Genomic DNA, 17,196 nt, shown 5'->3' with positions numbered 1-17,196 from the left:
TGGAGCTGCAAGAGTAGATTAACTGAGTCCTGTTTTTTTTACTTGTGACTAACTTGACTGTAAGTACAAAGGAGAGTATAGAAGGGCATTCGTATTTCTTTCTGGAAAGCCTGGAAGGTGAAGGAATGGGCTGACAGAGGCCACTGAGTTCAGAGATATGGATCTGATGACAACATGGGCATTGATTTCTTTATAAGATTGATTTCTTTGGGGATGCTACGATGGGCTCTGAGCCTGGGATTCAGGACTCACCCTTTACAGCGGACTGAGTCTTAGGTCCTTGCCTATCCTGAAAGCATGTTGGAAGCAGAACTTTTCTCCAGCCTTGCAACGAGGCTTTGGACTCACCACTAGATGGCACCTGTGCCGTGGCTCTCTCCCGCAGCACTGCAAGGCGGCCAGAAACTTGTCCCGGGCTGTGGGACTGACCCCCTCACAGGGCTGGACGGGGTCGCTCCTCAGCCACTCCTGTACCTGGTTTTGCTGACTTCCATTTGGGTATCCACCAGGACTAAACTAGGACCAAACAAGGCAGTTTTTGCTTCATTCTCTGCATCTGATCATAGGTTAAAAAAAAAAAAAAAATGATCCTTTTGTTCCTGGGGCTCCTGAAAGAAAATGTGAAAAACCTATGAAAACAGATTTGTTTTGTGATTGTATTTTGCTTACTTGTTCATAGGCAACATGGGGCCAGACAGACTTGGGTTTGAGCTTTAGCTCTCATCTTCTGGACAGTCCTTTCTGCGCCTCAGTTTTCTTCTAAAAACGAATCATCCTTGCCTGATGGCATTGTCAAAGAGGAAGCCATAAAAATGATGCAACGTGTCCAGCCCCATGCCTGGCGCTTGGGAGGTGATCTTCTGTCTCACTTCTTCCCCAGACGGAGCAGGAGCTCTGACCCACTCACCTGTGTACCCTCTCAGCTACCATGGTGCCTGGCATGCGGGTAGTCCTCTGCATGGATTTTGAGCGAATGAACAAACTAGCTCACGAATAGAGCTTACTCAACTTAATTTCTTTTTTTAATTTTTAATGTTTATTTATTTTTGAGAGAGATGGAGACAGAGCGTGAGCAGGGAAGGGGCAGAGAGAGAGAGGGAGCTCAGAGCCTGGAGCCTGCTTCAGATTCTATGTGTGTCTCTCTCTCTGCCTGTGCCCCACTCACACTCTGTCCCTCTCTCTCTCAAAAATAAATAAACATTAAAAATTTTTTTAAAAAGTGCTCTTTTTTTAAAATGTTTATTTATTTTGTGAGGCAGCGAGCATGGGGGAGGGCAGAGAGACAGAGACAGAGACAGAGAATCCCAAGCAGGCACCGCGCTGTCAGTGACATGGGGCTCGAACTCATGAACCATGAGATCATGGCCTGAGTTGAAATCAAGAGCCAGACACCTAACCAACTGAGCCACCCAGGCGCCCCAAAAGTGTTCTGGTTTGATCTCATACCAACAACAGGAGCCTTTATATAATATCGCTGACTAGAGGCATTCAAATCACTGCTTAAACACATTTAGGGACAAGGAATTCGCCACTTCAGAAGAAGGTCCCCTTCTTTTTAGACAGTTCTAATTGTAATTATTAGATCGAGACTGTTGCCTCACTTCTACACATTGGTTCTGATTCTACTCTGGAGCCACTTAAGTTTCCTCCCTCTTTCACAGGTCGGTTCTTCAAATTGACAAGAGCTGCTGTCAATCACCTCTTTCTCAACTTTTTCTCCCCCAACCTCTCCGCTACCTTCAGACATTTTCGAAGGACTCCTCGCCTCTCCTAGACCACAAACTATCTGGAGCTGAGCCAGTGAACAGTCCATCATCCGGAGACCCTCTTGTGCCCTGGCTTCCTGGCTGTGCCATGACGCACAGCTAGATGGTGCTATGCCCAAGGCCCCATTCTGGAGCTCTAGGACTAATGTAAAGTTTGCCTTCTTCCCCTAAGAAGTTATCGGTGCTGACCCCATCTTGCCTCATATCCGTTTTCCTCAGTGACCACCAGAAGTCCAAATCCCAGCCTCTGCAGTGATTCACTATGACCCTGACACATCATCCCCCTCCTGCTCTTTACGTATCTGATATGGACATCCCACGTTTTGCCTGTCCATACCCTGCCCTCCTTCTCTCGATGACTGCATTGCAGTTTTCCTTTGAAGAACCATTCCCTTACTTGCCAACATGCGGTTCTGGTGAGTTCTGTTCACCGTAAGTGGGCAGCGGACCCAGGCCTGGCCAATCAGAGATGCCTCCACACTAGCTACAGTGGACGGTTAGGGTCGGGATTTCACTGGTGTGATAAGGGAAGAGGCGGTGGCTGAAGACCGAGTCTACCTGTTGGACAGCCATCCACTGCTCTGTGGGGAGAAGCTGCCTGAGAACAGAGCCAACGCAGAGGAGAGCACCCTGGGGACATGTTTGGGTCCCTGATGCCTCTGAGACGAAAGCCAGCAGTCCCACTGGCCTTCAGGCATGTGAGCAAAATAAATTCTCTTTTCTTTTGCTTAATTAAGTTTGAGCTGGATTTCTGACATTGCAAACTGACAAGTCCTAATATAATTTCTAATCTGACTCACCCTCCCACCCCTCCCCTGCTGGGGGACATTGCATTGCACCTCTTGGATGACACGTTGAGAGCTTGCCCTGTTCCCTCGTATGTTCTTGCCTCTCCGGTGAATGCCCTTCCCACCTCCTTTCATTAAGTGAAATCTGGCGCTCCCTTCAGGACACTGCTTCCCCTGCAGCTCTCTCAGAAGACAGGTTGATTTTTTTCCCCTACACTTCATGTGCCTCAAGGCCAGGAAGTGGGTAGGAGCCCTTCTTGTTCTCTATCGCCATTTAAAAACCACTTCTCTTCCTTCTACTTCAAATTCTCCAGCTTCTCTCAACCTCGGTGTCCACCTGTCCTTACTGCTCGCTGATGACTTCGGCCCTTGTCTCCTTGACTTTCTTTCCCTCTGGCTCTTCCAGGCTCCATTCTCAGCCACTTTAACAGACTCGTGAATGATTCTTCCAACACACGGGTCTTCATCACCTTGGCCACCCTTGACCTCCTCATCACCAGCAACTATAACACGTCCAAAGCCTCAAATTCATATCCCACTTCCTATCATCTTTCATCCTTACAGCTCACCTAACTAGCATACCCTTTGACCTTCAGACTGCCAATTTACACGAACCCCGTGTTCTGGACCCTACAGTCCATCGTTACAATCATTCCCCAGAAGAAAACCTAAATCCTGGTCTGTCTTTTCTTCTTTTTTTTTTATTAAAAAAATTTTTAAAAACATTTATTCAGTTTTTGAGAGACAGAGAGAGATAGAGCATGAGTGGGGGAGGGGCAGAAAGAGGGAGACACAGAATCCGAAGCAGGTTCCAGACTGTGAGCTGTTAGCACAGAGCCAAACACGGGGCTCCAACCCACAAACCATGAGATCGTGACCTGAGCCGAAGTCGGCCGCTTAACCGACTAAGCCACCCAAGTGCCCCTGTCTTTTCTTCTGTTAACATTCACCGTGTTTGTTTGTTTGTTTTTAATTTACTCATTTTTGAGAGAGAGCATGAAAGCAGGGGAGGGGCAGAGGGACAGGGAGAGGGAGAATCCCAAGCAGGTTCCGCACGGTCAGCACAGAGCCCCACATGGGGCTTGAACCCACGAACTCTGAGATCATGACCTGAGCTGAAATCAAGAGTCAGATGCTCAACCGACTGAGTCACCCCACCATGGTTTTTTTTTTAATGTCTATTTATTATTGAGAGAGAGAGACACAGAGCATGAGCAGGGGAGGGGTAGAGAGAGGGGGAGACATAGAATCTGAAGTAGGCTCCAGGTTCTGAGCTGTCAGCACAGAGCCCAACGCGGGGTTCAAACTCACAAACTGCGAGATCATGACCTGAGCCAAAGTCGGTCGCTTAGCCAACTGAGCCACCCAGGCGCCCCCCGTGTTGTATTTTTTTTAATTGATGACTTATTTACACTGGGAACTGCTTCCCAGAATCCCTTTTGCCGAATGGTTCAAGGTTAGAGTTGGTCAAAAGTGAGGTTGTACAAGATTTGGGAAGCAGAGTGAAATAGCAGCCATTACACGCTGAGGGTTGTACTTACTTTTCCCTTTCGGGATCTCTCTTCCCACTTTCTGGCAGTGCTGGCCAACAGTGACACCAGACCCAGCCCAGACACTTGGGTGTGAACTCACAGACGCAGTAACAGTGGAGAACCAACAACCATCCCTGGACTTCCACACCAGCCCCCTTTGTGGTCCTACTGCAGCAGCTGGATATGGCTAGCTTCCAGAATTCCTACACATGCCTACTCATTCTCCAGTGCCAGGGCTGGATCGTGGCTTTTTTCTGATTCTTCAGCTCCAAATTTGGACTTTTACTTGCCCAGCTCCTCCCACGATTGTGTAAGGTCTAATTACTATAATAAGCTCCTTATTCCAGAAAGCTTACTTAGTTCAATCCCAATGACACACTTTCTTTGAGCTTGCCCCAGAGAAAAGTGTTGCTGGAGAAAACACACAATCCTACTAACTACTTATGTTTGTTTTTTTTTTTTAAGTTTATTTTTTTGAGAGAGAGAGCAAGAGCAAGGGAGGTGCAGAGAGAGAAGGAGAGAGAGAGAATCCCAAACAGGCCCAACACTGTCAGCGCAGAGCCTGATTTGGGGCTGGAACTCACAAATTTTGAGATCATGACCTGAGCCAAAATCAAGAGTCAGAGGTTTAATTGACTGAACCGCCCAGGCACCCCTAACTAGTTATTTTTAATTCATGACTACATAGTGGTCATCTGGTTTTGTATGTCCAGAATCCTTTCCCTCTTCCTTAGGTAATAAGACCACAGTTTTGCTGGATGAAGTATCCCTCCCCCTCCCACTAAGCACAGTCTTGGTGAGATTTGCAATAAAATCATCGTTCTTCGCCTCAATCTGGCCATTGCTCTCTCCTTGGAATCTGAATGTGAAGGGATGGAATCCACTCATCCCAACAGCTGCTGTCCATGAGTCCCTGGTCCTTCAGCTTTTCCTATGACCACGTGAACTCTCTCCATTCTTCCAACAGATTTGTTGCTCAAGCTAGCCAGAGTCAGTATCTGAAGCTTGCGTGAACCTCAGATGGATGCTCCGTTCCACCCAGCAGTCCTGCTAAGTTTCCCATCAGTATGGACTCTCACTTCCCAAGGCACTCACTTCATAGCTTTCCCTATTTCTCAGACCTGCATTCTGCTCCACTCAATATCAGGCTCATTTTTCATTCAGAAAATGGAAGTGGTTAACACCTTCCTACCACCAAGCCTATAAGCCTACTGGCAGCTGACCTCATATTTTCCATTTTCTTTCCAGTTACAACGCTTCCTCTGTAGTAAGCATTCTGTCTCCCTGCCTCTATTAAAGGCCGAGTCCTCCACCTACGCGCTGGACCCATCTCCACTTGCCATCTCAAAGATTATGTGTCTCTCCTCCCTCTCTACTGATCGTCACTTTCCCTTCCTCTACTAGAGCCTTCCCATCTGTACACAATTGTGGGCTAATACCTTCCATCTTTTAAAGTACATCCTTCCTTGACTCTATATCCTCCACTAGCCACACCCCATTCTGTTTTCCTCACTCAGAGCAAAACTTCTAGAAAAGATTGTTTCTACTTCCTCACCTCCCATTCTTTCTTCAACCCACCCAACTGGGCCTCCATTTTCAGTATCCCAGCCAAAGCTGCTCTTGGGTTATGCCACAGATGACTTCCATGTTGCCAAATTCTTTGGGTACTCCTCTGTTCTGCTCTGTGTGCTCCCCATGGCACTCAACACAATCAGCCTCTCCCTCATTTTCTGAGTTGCCTCTGTGTCTCTGACACCCCAAACTTCATTTTCCTCTGCCTCACTAATTGCTCTAGAGATGATATCCCACTCTATACAATTTTCCTTCCTTTATTTCCTTCATAGTATTTACCATACTGTAATTATCTTGCTTATTTTCATATACCAGCTTATTTTTAGTCTCTCCCTATACTGACAGCAGAACATAAAGTTCTTTGGGCCAGGAATTTAGTTTTGTTGCCTGTACTATTTAACTGGTGCATAGTAGGTATTCAATCAATGTCTTCTGAAAGATAAACACGACATGTTTCTCAGACCTTTTATCATCACCTTTGAACTCTCTTCTCATGAGGCCCTGACTTGGCTTCTGTGTTCACCTCTGCTTCGTTTTTTAGCAAGAATTCTGCTGGATCAGTTGAGGGAAAACTCTCTACCCTTGATTTCTGGGCAAATTCCTTATCCCCACCCCCCACCCTCACCCCCCACCCCCCAACCACCAGTATCTTAGCACTCCAGCTTGCCTTCAGCAATAATCCTGTCAAGTTTGTTTAGCCAGAATCCCCTCTACCCCCCATGTTTCATCTTAGTAACTTTCCATCCACTGCCTCTGCTCCTTGGCTATAAATCTTCACTTGTCCTTGTTGTATTTGGAGTTGAGCCCAAGCTCTCTCCCCTACTACAAAACGCCATTGTAAAAGTCCCTACTGAATAAGTCTGACCTTATAGTCTTTAACAAGTATCATGAAGATTTCTTTAATGACCCAGAAGTTCTATTAAGGCAGCCTAAATTCACTGCAGCTTTTTGGCAACCATATCCAAGGCTGCTGTCTCATTGACGTACATGTAAATGGGGCCCCCTGGTTTATGCAACTTGGTGGCTCCCACATTACATTTTTGGCCAGCACTAAGCAGGGGGAGTTAAATATATTTTCAAACATTAAAAAAATGTTTTTTTAATGTTTATTCATTTTTGAGACACACACACACACACACACACACACACACACACACACACACACACAGAGTATGGACAGGGGAAGGGCAAAGAGAGAGGGAGACACAGAATCCCAAACAGGCTCCAGGCTCTGAGCTGACAGCACAGAGCCCAACGCGGGGCTCAAACCCACAAACTGTGAGATCATGACCTGAGCCAAAGTTGGACACTTAACTGACTGAGCCACCCAGGAGACCCCAGGTTCAAATATTTTTAATAGACATGCTATAAGGTCAGTTTCCCCCCTTGCTGTATATAGTTTCCTCTCCTCCACCCCAACTCCCCACTTTTTGGAAAGAGAATAAATATTTATACTTCTTTCTAATAGGAAGAGTTTGGGTCCTCCCTTCAGGTCCACTGAGTTTGTATCTTGCTCTTGTCTCTCAGCACCTTAGTGGTATGTTACTTGAAATTTGGGTAAGCCTCCTTTATCCATCTTCATTAAAATGCTGAATAGCATAAAGTCAAGGACAGAGACATGTGACACACCAATAGAGAGCTTCCCTCGGGCTGGCATGAATCCTATTCAGGCTCCCCCTTAGCACATTGCCACCTTATGCACACCTTGCTCTCAAATTGCTCAAAACACAAAAATGTTTCGGAACAAAAATGACCAAATTGAATCGTGTATGGAAGGAGCATTGGACCCAACACATTAGGTTTCAATTCTCATCTCTGAGACTTACTAGATCTATGAACTTGCACGGGTCACTCCAATGCTCTATAGTGCAGTATACTCCATCTGTGAAACCAGTATCGAAGTGGTTTTGAATCTAGTTGCAGAGTGCTGAATGAGTGAATCTCTTGAGATGTATGAGTGCTTGAGGTTATAATTCCATGACTCCCTCCAGATAGGGTCCTCCTCATGAATGCTGTGGTCTTTTTCATCTGCTTTAGTGTTGTTTATAATAGGTAGTCATTAGGGTGAAATCCCGTTAACCACCAATAAGATATAAATTATGACATGCACACATAAAGGGCCATTGTGCAGTAATTATGTGGTAGACAGAATCTTAAAGATGTGGAGAAATAAGTGAAAATAATGATTTTTTGGGGGAAAATAATGACTTTATATAAAAAATGACCCCTGAGCAATGTGGAAGGAAGTATATGAAAATGTGAAAAGTGGTTATTTTGGGGTGGTAGGATTATGCATCATTTTTTCCATTCATCTTATTTTTTTTTAGTTAGTTAGTTAGTTTGTTTGTTTGTTTGTTTATTTATTTATTTTGAGAGAGAGCGTGTGCAAGCAGGGGAGGGGCAGAGAGAGAGGGAGAAAGAGAATCCCAAGCAGGCTCCGTGCTGTCAGCGACATGGGGTTCCATCTCAGGAACCACGAGATCATGACCTGAGCTGAAATCAAGACTAAACATGCCCGACCAACTGGAACCACCCAGGCACCATCCCATTTTTTCCATTCACTTTATTTATCTTTATGTTTTAACATTTTAATGTTACATATACCATTAAAAAACTGGAAAACATGGGATGCCTGGTTGGCTCAGTTGGTTAAGCATCCGACTTTGGCTCAGGTCATGATCTCATGGTTTGTGAGTTTGAGCCCTTGTCCAGCTCTGTGCTGATAGCTCGGAGCCTGGAGCCTGCAGCCTGCTTCAGATTCTGTGTCTCTCCCTCTCTCTGCCCCTCCCCCACTCATATTCTGTCTGTCTGTCTGTCTCTCTCTCTCTCTCAAAAATAAATAAACATTAAAAAAAAAACCTGGAAGACATTTTGAGATGCCTAAAACATTAAAAGCTTTATAAATGTTTATGCCCTTTAACTGTATGAACTCTATTCTGAGGACTTAATCTAAGTAAATAATTCAAGTTACAGAATATGCTGCATCCAAAGATGTTAATGTGATGTTATTTAAAAAGTATAAAATTGGGAACAGTCTAAAAGTGCAGGAATGATTAGATAAAAACACATCATCTATTTAAAACCAAAGGCAGACTTAAAATTTTGTAGGTAAAGTCTGTAATAGCAAAATCTTACAAAGTAATGTTAAGTGAGAAAGTAGAATAGAATTTTATTCTGATTATAAATTTACCTTTAAAAAAAAAAACCAAAAAATAAAGCACTAAAAATATCTGGACTGCAGAAGAGTGATTGTTTTGGGTGGTGAGGCTCAGGATCATTATAAAATGTTATTTAACTTTTCTACACTTTGCAAATATAAGCATTTGTGTAAATAGGAAAAAAAAATGTGGTTATTTAAAACTCAAAAGTACCTGCTCTCTGGGAAGGAGACTGGTGGGTTGAGCTTATCTCTTTCTGAGGAACCCACTTGTGGGGTTGTGGGGAGACAAGACCGATAAACTGCTGTCCTTCTTCAAAGGCCCCAGAGCCCCACCCCACCCAGCCAGGGGCTCTGGGGCCCCAGCCACTCGCTGTCAGGTGCAGCATACTCCCTCCCAGTCTGATGCAGCCTGGGCCTTGAAGGTCTAGTTCACGATGTCGTTTTCTCCCACAGGTGCTTGAAATCCCCAGAGAGATAGGGAGGGGGCCTTCGATCCACTCAGGCCTGCCCTGACCAGGAAAGTCCCCTTGTACACTCATTGTCACCTTATGCTACTCCTTCCCAGTGGGACACTTTTGATAACGATGATGATGCTGACGAATGACAATAGCTCACTGAATTCCTAGAAGGCGCCACTGATATTAGAGAGTATTTCAGTGAATCCCCACAATGATGCCTGTACACCCTTGAGAGATATGCATAGTTATCTTCATTTTATAGGTCAGAAAGCTGAGATTTAAAGGGATTAGGCCATTTCCTCAAGATTGCACAGCTAGTAAGTGGCAGAGCTAATTGACTGTCCCTGGTCCATGCTCTTGACCACTGTCTTGATGCAGGTTGAATGTCCAACTCATGCTCTCAGCTATACCGTTCCCCCCCCCCCCCCCGCCTGCCAACCTCTTCCTTGCAGGTACCACTTCATCACTTAAACTGGCCGGGGCTGCCTTTTCTCACACCATTCTCCAGTCATCCTTCTCCCCCGAACTCCCTGAGATCTGAGGCAGCAATTTCAGGAGGTTTTGGGGACACACACACAGACACACACACGCACCCGGCACCTTCCCATTACATGCCATTTCTGAATGGCATGTATATATGATGAAACTGAAGCCACACAGATACAAGTCACAGGGATCCAGGGCACCACCAGAACATAAATTCCGAAGCGTTCCATTTATTTGTCATGGTCTGTGACAATGGGGGTCTGCCCCACAACGGGGCAGGATGTGCCTGACTGTTCTCTGTGTCAGCCTCCAGCATCCAGGACAGGGCCTGGCACCTCAAGTGGACTCCATAAAAGTTGTTTGAATAAATGAATGAAGGAAATAACTAATGAACGTTTTAATGGTATCACATATAGCTTCAGTTTCTTCATCTGTCAATAGGTAGGGTTTCCCCTCTCCTTTGAGTTGAGAGATGTTGAAGGGCAGGGAATGGACTGTATTCCTCGTGTATGTCTAGCCCTCACTGCATTACCCGTAGACAGGATGTACTGTCAATAAAGGTCATTTGGGTGGAGCTGAATCCCCCCAGGCTCCTAGTAGGGGTCTGAGAATGGGTGAAGCAAGGCCTAATGCATGCCCTGCACACGTCTCAGAGAAGGACATTTTGCTGTGAAATTACTGAAATGGATCGTGCTATCTGCCTCCTCACTGCAGAGTCCGTGTGCAAAGTGCCTTCCTGAATCTGTAGAAGGGGTTCCCGCTTGAGAGTTAGTCCCAGGCCTCTGAGTTGGGCTTCAGGATTCTAAAACTGGCTCCGAGCCAGACTCAGCTTCGCCTGGAGGACTGATGCCTGGCCTTCCATTTCTGTTTGCTGAGCACCTGCGAAGGGTCAGGAATCAGAATGGGCTGCTGCTGCTTTTCAGGCAAGAGCTCTTTTAATTGCCTTGTACGTTCATCTTTGGTTGAAGAAACCCAGGAGGGTAAAACGACCTGACAGGAGAGGTTTCCCACACAGTCCCTGACAGGATTTCTCTGGGGGAAGGCCCTCCTGCCTGCCCGCTTGCCCAGGACTCTACAGCTCAGAATATTCTATCAAATAACCTCCTTGTTGAGCTCTTTTTCCTCCCCCCCCCCCCCCGCCCCCACTCATGTCCCCTCTCTCTCGCCCCATCTTCCTTATCCGCCACAGAACCTATGTACGGTCAACTGCCAAACAGCACTTTTGAATGGAAGACCGAATGAGCCTCATCCCCCTCCTCCCTACTCTTGCCTGCCCTCTCTCCCCCACCTGCACACACGCGTGCACGCGCACACATATTTCCCCTTCAGCCACACTCACCGCCACGCCAACACGGCAGCCTCAAGAAGCTAGTAGAGTCATTATCTTATTTTGCTCCCACACTCAGGAAGTCCTGAAGGCTCCGGGCCACCCAAGGGGGAAAAGGGTCCGCTCGAAGCCTTTGGAATGACTCAGTGGCTCAGTGGCCAGCACGGGACCCAACCATCAGAGGTGTTACTTCCTTGCCTTCTGAAAGGGGCAGTTTTTAGCAGGCTTGCTCTGATTCAATGGAAAGGCTTTATTTCCATCAGGTTGGAAGGTTTCAGGTTTCAAGCAAGCACACAGCAGTTCAGTTCCGAAGGGCTACCCTGGCCCGAGACTGGAGGACGCACCTACTGTCCCAAAGCGACACGGTGGGTGCGGGGCTGTCCCAAGCTCTGTCATCTGAGGTACAGCTGAGAATTCCCTTCCCAACTTTAAAAGTCCTTGAGATAAACTTCGAGAGGGACAGCTAGCAATAACGTCCTACTACGAGAGTATAGCATTTACCGTTAACCAAGTACCTTTACAGATAAATATCTCACTCGGACCTCACCACAACCACAGCAGACGAGAAAGATTTTGATTCCCATGTCACAGATGAGAAAACTGAGTTCCGGCAAAGCAGCACAGCTTGTGCAAGGCAGTGGTACAGGTGGAGCTCACACCCAAGTCTTCTGGATTCCAGAGCTACTTTCCTTCATCTTACTGGTTTCCCTCTTTGCTCTGCCCCCATTAAAATGGCAGACCCGGGGCGCCTGGGTGGCTCAGTTGGTTAAGCGTCTGACTCTCGGTTTCGGCTCAGGTTGTGATCTCGCAGTTCGTGAGTTCGAGCCCCACGTCGGGCTCTGCAAGGACAGTGTGGAGCCTGCCTGGGACTCTCTCTCTTCCTCTTTCTCTGCACCTCCCCTGATCTACCCTATCTCAAAATCAATAAAAACTTAAAACAAAAAATGGCAGATCCCTCCGGTTTGGTCATTATCTCGATGCTTAATCGTCAGTAACACTTTTGCAGTGATAAGCAGAGGTTCACTGAGAACATGATCACGTTGTGACCGCCCACAGGACTGACCTCTGGGGGAGGGCCTCACTCCAGGGGCTGGAAGAGCCACGCATACATGCCAAACCACACCTGTCAGCCAGGGCCATTCTGCCAGAAATGAGCCAACCCAGGCGTTAGTACCTTTGTGTTGCCCCCCGAGGTGAGATTTCCTCAATTCCTTAGGAAGCCATCTCTCTCTCTGTCACCATTTTCTTCCAGGGTGACAGCAGAATTCTGCCCCCACAGCTGTGTCTGCATCCTGTCCGTTTCCGTGTAGCTGAGTGGCCCGCCCAGCTGGAGCTCCGCGTGCCTGCCATCCTCCCAAGCGCTTTGCTGGAGGAGCCATTTCTAGGAGGAGAAGTCACGTCGAGTGTGGGCCCTGGCCTGGATTATGCCCCTCCGGTCACAGGGGAAGCCAGGTGGATGGCAACTGTCTGTAAAGGGTCACTTACCGCTCAGGCCGTGAGTGGAAACACGGAGGGGAGGCCCCACCCATTCTGGTGATGTGGTGGGGCTCCCAGGATCCCTGTGGGTGGATGAGCCGAAGGTCTTCTGTGCACCAGGAATGGGAGTCACTTCGTTTTCCCCTTGCCTCACATTCTCCGTCCACCAGAATCAGCGGAATTTTCTGCAGGCCGGCAGTGCTCCCTGACTTCGGGAGCGGTGGCAAGGGACTGGTTTTCTTGTGCTTTCCCAACATCTCTCCATGACATTTTCGCTGTTTCCCCACCTCCCATAGTGACCCTGTGCTTGTCCCTACTGTAATCACACAATAATAAGAACCACAACAAAACTCAACTCCTATCTACTGAGCATATCAGCCTTAGTAAATCTTCAAACCATGCGGAGTAGGTATGGTCACTGCCATCTTATAGTTGAAGATATGGAGACGTAGAGAAGTCAAGAAACTTGACCAAGGTCACCCAGCTGGTAAGTGGCTGTTCAGAACCATGTGGACCTGCTTCACAGTCTGGATCACTCTTGGCAATTTCTCCCCAACTCAATATACCTATCCTGTGTTCCATCAATTAGGTCCACCAACCGATAGTGTCTACAGATTCCAACCGCCCCTACCCCCAACCCACCTATGGGCCTGGGCACCTGGAGGGACTCAAAAAGCAGGAAGCCATAGCCCCTGCCCCTGCGTTCCAGAGGGGCTGGCTAAGGAGACAAGACAAAGACCAGAAATTCACATCCAACCTCTTTGCCACCTTTGCCAAGTCACTTCCTCTCTCGGGGCCTCAGTTTTCTTCTCTGCAAAATGAACTGGTTGTACTAGGAGATCGCAAGTACAAAATCCTACTTATCTGTGATCAACTAAGCACAGCCCACCTAATGAGAAGGTGGGGATACTGGGGCCCAGGGATTAGGACTGTCCCCAGGAAAATAGCTAGAGCAAAGCCAGAAAAGAAAACCATGAGATTTGATCCTTAGAAGAAAACTGCCTGGTTACTAATAGGACTAACACCCAAGAATGAACCCAGTGGAGGCCCTGTATAGGGAGGAGGCTCACTGCTTCCAGGTGATTCTGTAGCTGACAGAGACCAGAGAGCTTCATGCTGATGTGGGTTTCCCCTTAGTTCTTGGGCACTGACGGAAAAGTAAGCTGCTTGCTTCTGATCCTTTTGCTTCTACCTGTACTACAGGGTGTCCTGAGAGCAGTCAGCCTCTAGATCTGTCATTTAGAAGCCATTTTCCTTAGAAGGCAGGGGCCCAGTTGGCAGGCTGCCTTCCTTGCGAGGCACCTGGGTATAAATGTCCACGGCTCGCGGTGTGTCCTAGAGAAGGGAGTGTTGGCATTGGTTATGGAGGAAGGGGATAAGTGGCTTGTTGACAGATTTTGTTGCAAAGTTTCTTTCTTAGTTGTGTTGCCTGTTTTTCCCATGCTGATATGGAAGACACATTTTGAACCTGGGTGACAGTTTTTGCCCCTCCTGACCATATCTTGTAACAATGGGGTATGAGGCCACTTTAGATTTGTGGGCCAGAATGCCATTTATATGACACTGTGCACACATTTTCTCAATCTGTATGTAAATTATTATTGGTATATAATTAGAGCGAGGTGGGATACTCTTCATAATGCTCGTTTTACAGGTGGGGACACTGAAATTCAAGGAACTGATGTGCTTAAATCATCCAGTGTGATATCCAGGGCAAGGTGGGCTCAAATGGTCTTTTCTATCTTCTCAGAGCCTGTGAACCCACACTCTCTCATATTTCTTTTTTCTTCTCATTCATCCCTTTGCCCCCTTTATACCCAAAGCTCTTCTATACATGGACTTCACTCACTCCTTCAACTAATGGCATGGAAAGCCATTGCTTTCTATGCCCTCAGTGGGCTCTCAGTTTAGGAGAGAGACGATCAGAGGGTAGGCTTACCTCGTTTTGTCTATTATAATCATATGAATCTATATTTGCGAGGTGCTTTTAATTTTTAGAAATTAAAAAAAAAATCACAGGTGTAATTTTATCACTGAGGATATGGTAGGAAGGCCAAACAGGGTTTAAAAGGGAGGGCAGCTATTTCCCCAAACACCTCCTCTGCCAGGTACTTCACGTACAGTAACTCATTTCTTTTCCGGGACAGCCCTGCCCGGGAGCTGTGGTTACTCCTCAGATTGGTTAAGCAACTTGCCCAAGGTTACCCGGTTAGTAAGTCAGATCCAGGATTTCAAAGCAGACCCATCTGTTCCCCAGCTACCCTTCTGTGGCTGTGGCAGATCTCCCCACTGCCAATCCAGCACCATCTCTGATTCCAGGACGTGGGGCTCAGATGTCATATGGCTCCACGGTTTGAAGTGTATCCTTGGTCCATCTCACTGTAAATGCCCTGAGAACAAGGCCACCCCAAAAGCTGTCCGTGTCCCAATCTCTGGGACTTTATATGGTAACAGGGACTTGCAAGAGTGATGGATAAAGGGCCCTGAGGTGGGGAGATCAGGCTGACTTATCCAGGTGGACCCTTGTAATCCCAAGGTCCTTCCAGGGGGAGGTGAGAAGGTAGAGGAGGAAGGAGGAGAGGTGAGGGGGGAAGCAAGAGGGTGAAGTGAGGGGAAGGGGCTAGGAGACAAAGGAACACGGGTCACCTGCAGAAGCTACAAAAGGCAAGGAAACATTCACCCCGAAAGCCTCCAGAAGGACCCCTCCAAGTCGACACCTTGTCCAGTGAAACTGACTTCAGACTTCTGGCCTCCAGAACTCCAGTAAGACCCTGTTTGTTCTTTTAAGCTTCCATTTTGTGGTCCTTTGTTAGAGCATCCAGAGGAAACTGATACAAGTACTACTTACCCACTTAAGAGAATACCTAAAGCCTTTAAAAAGTGTCCTTTTATATGTAAATGATCTACAGCAATTCATTGTATGCCAAAGCCAAGACTGGCTCTTGGATATTTGAATTAAAAATCATTAAAAAACATTTTTTTTAATGTTTATTTTTGAGAGACAAAAAGAGACACACAGAGCATGAGGGAGTGGGGTGGGGGTGGAGGGGTGGAGGGAGGGGTGGGGGCAGAGAGAGGGAGACACAGAATCTGAAGCGGGCTCCGGGCTCTGAGCGGTCAGCACAGAGCCCGATCCAGGGCTCGAACTCACAAACCGCGAGATCATGCCCTGAACTGAAGTCGGATGCTTAACTGACTGAGCCACCCAGGCGCCCCTGAATTAAAAATCATTTTAAGTTAGTAGTAAAAGGCAAAACTGTACTGGCCTGGGCTCGACAAGGCCTAATTTAATATTGGCGGTATGGGACTTTTGTTTATGTATTTGAAGGAAAGTTTTAAAAGCTCTGTATCAGACTTCTAATTCAGACTGACCTCCCCTCAATGTATCTAGGAAGGAAGTATACTAAGGACACAGGAAACAAAGACTAATACTCTTAGCACGGAGGAAAGACTTAGCAAGTTAACTGCTCTTGCCTATGTGTTAACTTCCATTCTGGTGAAGAATTATTTGTTCAGTTACACATTTCCGTTTGAAACAGAGGTGTCTACATAGAAATATGTAGCTTTTTGGCACATAATGTAATTTATCAATTTCCTATGCATGATATATAATAGCTTACAATTCTAAATCTTAGAACGAGGCAAACATATTAACCATTAGCTTTGGAACCAGTGTGTAAATATAAAGAAAATTCACAGTTTGCGTCTCCTTCTCCCAGAAGGAGCTAGCATGTGCATTTCAGCCTCACGTTTGTGGATGTGTTTGTGTTCTTGTGTAAGTGTTATTCACAGAGATGTTGTTTGTCACACGTATCTTGTGTAGTTACCACTGACTGCACAAACGACTATTTGTAATAATGACGGTTTTCATTGTAACCCTTTGGTTGATGAATATGAACTTGAACGATGTGATTCAAACATCGAATTGGCGTAGGCTACGGTGAGAGTCATGGTTATCATTAGGTGTGACCCACCTGCTTTCCGAAGCTGCTAAGCGGATGTTCACGGGGGCTCACTTACAGTGACTTAAACAACAGAACACAGACAAACTCTAGATACTTAGAGCGGTGTCTGCCACTATTTTCCTGGTGACAGCTCCGGGTAGGCCCCACGGGGGGGCTGACAGAAGTATCATCGGCTACACTCTCTGGAACTGCAACAGAAACATAAATACGAAACACAAAATATTAATCAATCATGAACTAGTTTGACTCGAATGATACCGACTTGGAATTGTAAGAGCAACTGGAGATGTCACCGAGAAGGAGGGGGAGATATGAGGCTCAAACTGGACCTTTAAAAGAGAGAAAGAAGTCTTAAGTCAATCAAAAGGATACACCCAGCAGATGCGCGGTGGACCCGGGGGGTTTATCTGAGACTTGCAGGTGCACCCTGCCAGAAGCAGCTTGCACGCTATTGAAGTGAATTTGGGGTCCCAGTAACTATCTTCTCTCCCTCTGTGTTATCCTCAGGGTAGGACATATACAAACACTGCCAGATACTTTTATTTTGAAACAGCCTAGCTGCTGTTGCTTGGAGATGGACATTAACAAACCTTAATGTCCAGACATGATGCTGAGTGGTCATCCTATAGCTTCTGTATCCTAAGGCACAGGACCACCCCTACAGCA

General features: G+C 46.7%; 1 long non-coding RNA gene across 2 annotated transcripts in view; it reads left to right on the top strand.

The window, feature by feature from the left end:
* Window positions 1-15,540, top strand: part of LOC109277330 (uncharacterized) — a 29,885-nt gene extending 14,345 nt beyond the window's left edge. The window contains exons 2-3 of one of the 2 annotated variants that reach the window (XR_008421591.1): window positions 680-2,464; window positions 12,342-15,540. This is a non-coding gene — a long non-coding RNA (uncharacterized LOC109277330). Of the gene's footprint in view, window positions 1-679; window positions 2,499-12,341 lie in introns of those variants that run through there. The other variant, XR_008421590.1, reaches the window with a different exon arrangement.
* Window positions 15,541-17,196: the final 1,656 nt, after the last annotated feature.

The sequence above is a fragment of the Panthera pardus genome, unplaced genomic scaffold (assembly GCF_024362965.1).
Source record: "Panthera pardus isolate Hobbes unplaced genomic scaffold, ASM2436296v1 HiC_scaffold_13, whole genome shotgun sequence".
NCBI classification, from domain to species: domain Eukaryota; kingdom Metazoa; phylum Chordata; class Mammalia; order Carnivora; family Felidae; genus Panthera; species Panthera pardus.
The sequence above is the reverse complement of the archived record's forward strand: the minus strand, read 5'-3'. Positions and strand labels throughout refer to the sequence as shown.